We start from the raw sequence: 6,637 nt of genomic DNA on the forward strand, positions 1-6,637 counted from the left end.
CCAGCACTTTGTGTCTATCCACGCATGTTCTCCAGAGATGCTGCTGAGTTACTCCGGCACTTTGTGTCTGTCCATGCATGTTCTCCAGAGATGCTGCAGAGTTTTACTCCAGCACTTTGTGTCTATCCATGCATGTTTTCCAGAAATGCTGCAGAGTTTTACTCCAGCACTTTGTGTCTATCCACGCATGTTCTCCAGAGATGCTGCTGAGTTACCCCAGCACTTTGTGTCTATCCATGCATGTTCTCCAGAGATGCTGCAGTTTTACTCCAGCACTTTGTGTCTATCCATGCATGTTCTGCAGAGATGCTGCTGAGTTCCCCCAGCACTTTGTGTCTATCCATGCATGTTCCCCAGAGATGCTGCAGAGTTTTACTCCAGCACTTTGTGTCGATCCACGCATGTTCTCCAGAGATGCTGCTGAGTTACTCCAGCACTTTGTGTATCCATGCATGTTCTCCAGAGATGCTGCCTGACCCACTGAGTTACTCCGGCACTTTGTGTCTGTCCATGCATGTTCTCCAGAGATGCTGCAGAGTTTTACTCCAGCACTTTGTGTCTATCCATGCATGTTCTGCAGAGATGCTGCTGAGTTCCCCCAGCACATTGTGTCTATCCATGCATGTTCCCCAGAGATGCTGCAGAGTTTTACTCCAGCACTGTGTCTATCCATGCATGTTCTCCAGAGATGCTGCTGAGTTACTCCAGCACTTTGTGTCTATCCATGCATGTTCTCCAGAGATGCTGCATGACCCACTGAGTTACGCCAGCACTTTGTGTCTATCCATGCATGTTCTGCAGAGATGCTGCAGAGTTTTACTCCAGCACTTTGTGTCTATCCATGCATGTTCTCCAGAGATGCTGCATGACCCACTGAGTTACCCCAGCACTTTGTGTCTATCCATGCATGTTCTGCAGAGATGCTGCTGAGTTCCCCCAGCACTTTGTGTCTATCCATGCATGTTCACCAGAGATGCTGCAGAGTTTTACTCCAGCACTTTGTGTCGATCCACGCATGTTCTCCAGAGATGCTGCGGAGTTACTCCAGCACGTTGTGTCTGTCCATGCATGTTCTCCAGAGATGCTGCAGAGTTTTACTCCAGCACTTTGTGTCTATCCATGCATGTTTTCCAGAAATGCTGCAGAGTTTTACTCCAGCACTTTGTGTCTATCCACGCATGTTCTCCAGAGATGCTGCCTGACCCACTGAGTTACTCCGGCACTTTGTGTCTATCCATGCATGTTCTCCAGAGATGCTGCTGTTACTCTAGCACTTTGTGTCTTTCCATGCATGTTCTCCAGAGATGCTGCCTGACCCACTGAGTTGCTCCGGCACTTTGTGTCTGTCCATGCATGTTCTGCAGAGATGCTGCTGAGTTCCCCCAGCACTTTGTGTCTATCCATGCATGTTCTGCAGAGATGCTGCTGAGTTCCCCCAGCACTTTGTGTCTATCCATGCATGTTCTGCAGAGATGCTGCTGAGTTACTCCAGCACTTTGTGTCTATCCATGCATGTTCTCCAGAGATGCTGCATGACCCACTGAGTTACCCCAGCACTTTGTGTCTATCCATGCATGTTCTCCAGAGATGCTGCAGTTTTACTCCAGCACTTTGTGTCTATCCATGCATGTTCTGCAGAGATGCTGCTGAGTTCCCCCAGCACTTTGTGTCTATCCATGCATGTTCCCCAGAGATGCTGCAGAGTTTTACTCCAGCACTTTGTGTCTATCCACGCATGTTCTCCAGAGATGCTGCTGAGTTACTCCAGCACTTTGTGTCTATCCATGCATGTTCCCCAGAGATGCTGCTGAGTTCCCCCAGCACTTTGTGTCTATCCATGCATGTTCCCCAGAGATGCTGCAGAGTTTTACTCCAGCACTTTGTGTCTATCCATGCATGTTTTCCAGAAATGCTGCAGAGTTTTACTCCAGCACTTTGTGTCTATCCATGCATGTTCTGCAGAGATGCTGCATGACCCACTGAGTTACGCCAGCACTTTGTGTCTATCCATGCATGTTCTGCAGAGATGCTGCAGAGTTTTACTCCAGCACTTTGTGTCTATCCATGCATGTTCTCCAGAGATGCTGCATGACCCACTGAGTTACCCCAGCACTTTGTGTCTATCCATGCATGTTCTGCAGAGATGCTGCTGAGTTCCCCCAGCACTTTGTGTCTATCCATGCATGTTCTGCAGAGATGCTGCTGAGTTACTCCAGCACTTTGTGTCTATCCATGCATGTTCTGCAGAGATGCTGCTGAGTTCCCCCAGCACTTTGTGTCTATCCATGCATGTTCTCCAGAGATGCTGCATGACCCACTGAGTTACCCCAGCACTTTGTGTCTATCCATGCATGTTCTCCAGAGATGCTGCAGTTTTACTCCAGCACTTTGTGTCTATCCATGCATGTTCTGCAGAGATGCTGCTGAGTTCCCCCAGCACTTTGTGTCTATCCATGCATGTTCCCCAGAGATGCTGCAGAGTTTTACTCCAGCACTTTGTGTCTATCCATGCATGTTTTCCAGAAATGCTGCAGAGTTTTACTCCAGCACTTTGTGTCTATCCATGCATGTTCTCCAGAGATGCTGCATGACCCACTGAGTTACCCCAGCACTTTGTGTCTATCCATGCATGTTCTGCAGAGATGCTGCTGAGTTCCCCCAGCACTTTGTGTCTATCCATGCATGTTCCCCAGAGATGCTGCAGAGTTTTACTCCAGCACTTTGTGTCGATCCACGCATGTTCTCCAGAGATGCTGCGGAGTTACTCCAGCACGTTGTGTCTGTCCATGCATGTTTTCCAGAAATGCTGCAGAGTTTTACTCCAGCACTTTGTGTCTATCCATGCATGTTTTCCAGAAATGCTGCAGAGTTTTACTCCAGCACTTTGTGTCTATCCATGCATGTTCTCCAGAGATGCTGCCTGACCCACTGAGTTACTCCAGCACGTTGTGTCTGTCCATGCATGTTCTCCAGAGATGCTGCAGAGTTTTACTCCAGCACTTTGTGTCTATCCATGCATGTTCTCCAGAGATGCTGCTGAGTTACTCCAGCACTTTGTGTATCCATGCATGTTCTCCAGAAATGCTGCCTGACCCACTGAGTTACTCCGGCACTTTGTGTCTATCCATGCATGTTCTCCAGAGATGCTGCAGTTTTACTCCAGCACTTTGTGTCTATCCATGCATGTTCTGCAGAGATGCTGCTGAGTTCCCCCAGCACTTTGTGTCTATCCATGCATGTTCCCCAGAGATGCTGCAGAGTTTTACTCCAGCACTTTGTGTCTATCCATGCATGTTCTCCAGAGATGCTGCTGAGTTACTCCAGCACTTTGTGTCTATCCATGCATGTTCTCCAGAGATGCTGCATGACCCACTGAGTTACGCCAGCACTTTGTGTCTATCCATGCATGTTCTGCAGAGATGCTGCTGAGTTCCCCCAGCACTTTGTGTCTATCCATGCATGTTCCCCAGAGATGCTGCAGAGTTTTACTCCAGCACTTTGTGTCGATCCACGCATGTTCTCCAGAGATGCTGCGGAGTTACTCCAGCACGTTGTGTCTGTCCATGCATGTTCTCCAGAGATGCTGCAGAGTTTTACTCCAGCACTTTGTGTCTATCCATGCATGTTTTCCAGAAATGCTGCAGAGTTTTACTCCAGCACTTTGTGTCTATCCATGCATGTTCTCCAGAGATGCTGCCTGACCCACTGAGTTACTCCGGCACTTTGTGTCTATCCATGCATGTTCTCCAGAGATGCTGCAGAGTTTTACTCCAGCACTTTGTGTCTATCCATGCATGTTCTCCAGAGATGCTTCCTGACCCACTGAGTTACTCCGGCACTTTGTGTCTATCCATGCATGTTCTCCAGAGATGCTGCTGTTACTCTAGCACTTTGTGTCTTTCCATGCATGTTCTCCAGAGATGCTGCCTGACCCACTGAGTTACTCCGGCACTTTGTGTCTGTCCATGCATGTTCTGCAGAGATGCTGCTGAGTTCCCCCAGCACTTTGTGTCTATCCATGCATGTTCTGCAGAGATGCTGCTGAGTTACTCCAGCACTTTGTGTCTATCCATGCATGTTCTCCAGAGATGCTGCAGTTTTACTCCAGCACTTTGTGTCTATCCATGCATGTTCTGCAGAGATGCTGCTGAGTTCCCCCAGCACTTTGTGTCTATCCATGCATGTTCCCCAGAGATGCTGCAGAGTTTTACTCCAGCACTTTGTGTCTATCCACGCATGTTCTCCAGAGATGCTGCTGAGTTACTCCAGCACTTTGTGTCTATCCATGCATGTTCCCCAGAGATGCTGCTGAGTTCCCCCAGCACTTTGTGTCTATCCATGCATGTTCCCCAGAGATGCTGCAGAGTTTTACTCCAGCACTTTGTGTCTATCCATGCATGTTTTCCAGAAATGCTGCAGAGTTTTACTCCAGCACTTTGTGTCTATCCATGCATGTTCTCCAGAGATGCATGACCCACTGAGTTACCCCAGCACTTTGTGTCTATCCATGCATGTTCTGCAGAGATGCTGCTGAGTTCCCCCAGCACGTTGTGTCTGTCCATGCATGTTCTCCAGAGATGCTGCAGAGTTTTACTCCAGCACTTTGTGTCTATCCATGCATGTTTTCCAGAAATGCTGCAGAGTTTTACTCCAGCACTTTGTGTCTATCCATGCATGTTCTCCAGAGATGCTGCTGAGTTACTCCAGCACTTTGTGTCTATCCATGCATGTTCTCCAGAGATGCTGCATGACCCACTGAGTTACGCCAGCACTTTGTGTCTATCCATGCATGTTCTGCAGAGATGCTGCAGAGTTTTTCTCCAGCACTTTGTGTCTATCCATGCATGTTCTGCAGAGATGCTGCTGAGTTCCCCCAGCACTTTGTGTCTATCCATGCATGTTCCCCAGAGATGCTGCAGAGTTTTACTCCAGCACTTTGTGTCGATCCACGCATGTTCTCCAGAGATGCTGCGGAGTTACTCCAGCACGTTGTGTCTGTCCATGCATGTTCTCCAGAGATGCTGCCTGACCCACTGAGTTACTCCGGCACTTTGTGTCTATCCATGCATGTTCTCCAGAGATGCTGCTGTTACTCTAGCACTTTGTGTCTTTCCATGCATGTTCTCCAGAGATGCTGCCTGACCCACTGAGTTACTCCGGCACTTTGTGTCTGTCCATGCATGTTCTGCAGAGATGCTGCTGAGTTCCCCCAGCACTTTGTGTCTATCCATGCATGTTCTGCAGAGATGCTGCTGAGTTACTCCAGCACTTTGTGTCTATCCATGCATGTTCTGCAGAGATGCTGCTGAGTTCCCCCAGCACTTTGTGTCTATCCATGCATGTTCTGCAGAGATGCTGCTGAGTTACTTCAGCACTTTGTGTCTATCCATGCATGTTCTCCAGAGATGCTGCTGAGTTCCCCCAGCACTTTGTGTCTATCCATGCATGTTCTCCAGAGATGATGCATGACCCACTGAGTTACTCCAGCACTTTGTGTCTATCCATGCATGTTCTCCAGAGATGCTGCAGTTTTACTCCAGCACTTTGTGTCTATCCATGCATGTTCTGCAGAGATGCTGCTGAGTTCCCCCAGCACTTTGTGTCTATCCATGCATGTTCCCCAGAGATGCTGCAGAGTTTTACTCCAGCACTTTGTGTCTATCCACGCATGTTCTCCAGAGATGCTGCTGAGTTACTCCAGCACTTTGTGTCTATCCATGCATGTTCCCCAGAGATGCTGCTGAGTTCCCCCAGCACTTTGTGTCTATCCATGCATGTTCCCCAGAGATGCTGCAGAGTTTTACTCCAGCACTTTGTGTCTATCCATGCATGTTTTCCAGAAATGCTGCAGAGTTTTACTCCAGCACTTTGTGTCTATCCATGCATGTTCTCCAGAGATGCTGCATGACCCACTGAGTTACCCCAGCACTTTGTGTCTATCCATGCATGTTCTGCAGAGATGCTGCTGAGTTCCCCCAGCACGTTGTGTCTGTCCATGCATGTTCTCCAGAAATGCTGCAGAGTTTTACTCCAGCACTTTGTGTCTATCCATGCATGTTCTCCAGAGATGCTGCCTGACCCACTGAGTTACCCCAGCACTTTGTGTCTATCCATGCATGTTCTCCAGAGATGCTGCAGTTTTACTCCAGCACTTTGTGTCTATCCATGCATGTTCTACAGAGATGCTGCTGAGTTCCCCCAGCACTTTGTGTCTATCCATGCATGTTCTCCAGAGATGCTGCAGTTTTACTCCAGCACTTTGTGTCTGTCCATGCATGTTCTCCAGAGATGCTGCAGAGTTTTACTCCAGCACTTTGTGTCTATCCATGCATGTTCCCCAGAGATGCTGCAGAGTTTTACTCCAGCACTTTGTGTCGATCCACGCATGTTCTCCAGAGATGCTGCTGAGTTACTCCAGCATTTTGTGTCTGTCCATGCATGTTCTCCAGAGATACTGCAGAGTTTTACTCCAGCACTTTGTGTCTGTCCATGCATGTTCTCCAGAGATGCTGCAGAGTTTTACTCCAGCACTTTGTGTCGATCCACGCATGTTCTCCAGAGATGCTGCTGAGTTACTCCAGCACTTTGTGTCTGTCCATGCATGTTCTCCAGAGATGCTGCAGAATTTTACTCCAGC

The sequence above is a fragment of the Rhinoraja longicauda genome, chromosome 24 (assembly GCF_053455715.1).
Source record: "Rhinoraja longicauda isolate Sanriku21f chromosome 24, sRhiLon1.1, whole genome shotgun sequence".
NCBI classification, from domain to species: Eukaryota; Metazoa; Chordata; class Chondrichthyes; order Rajiformes; family Arhynchobatidae; genus Rhinoraja; species Rhinoraja longicauda.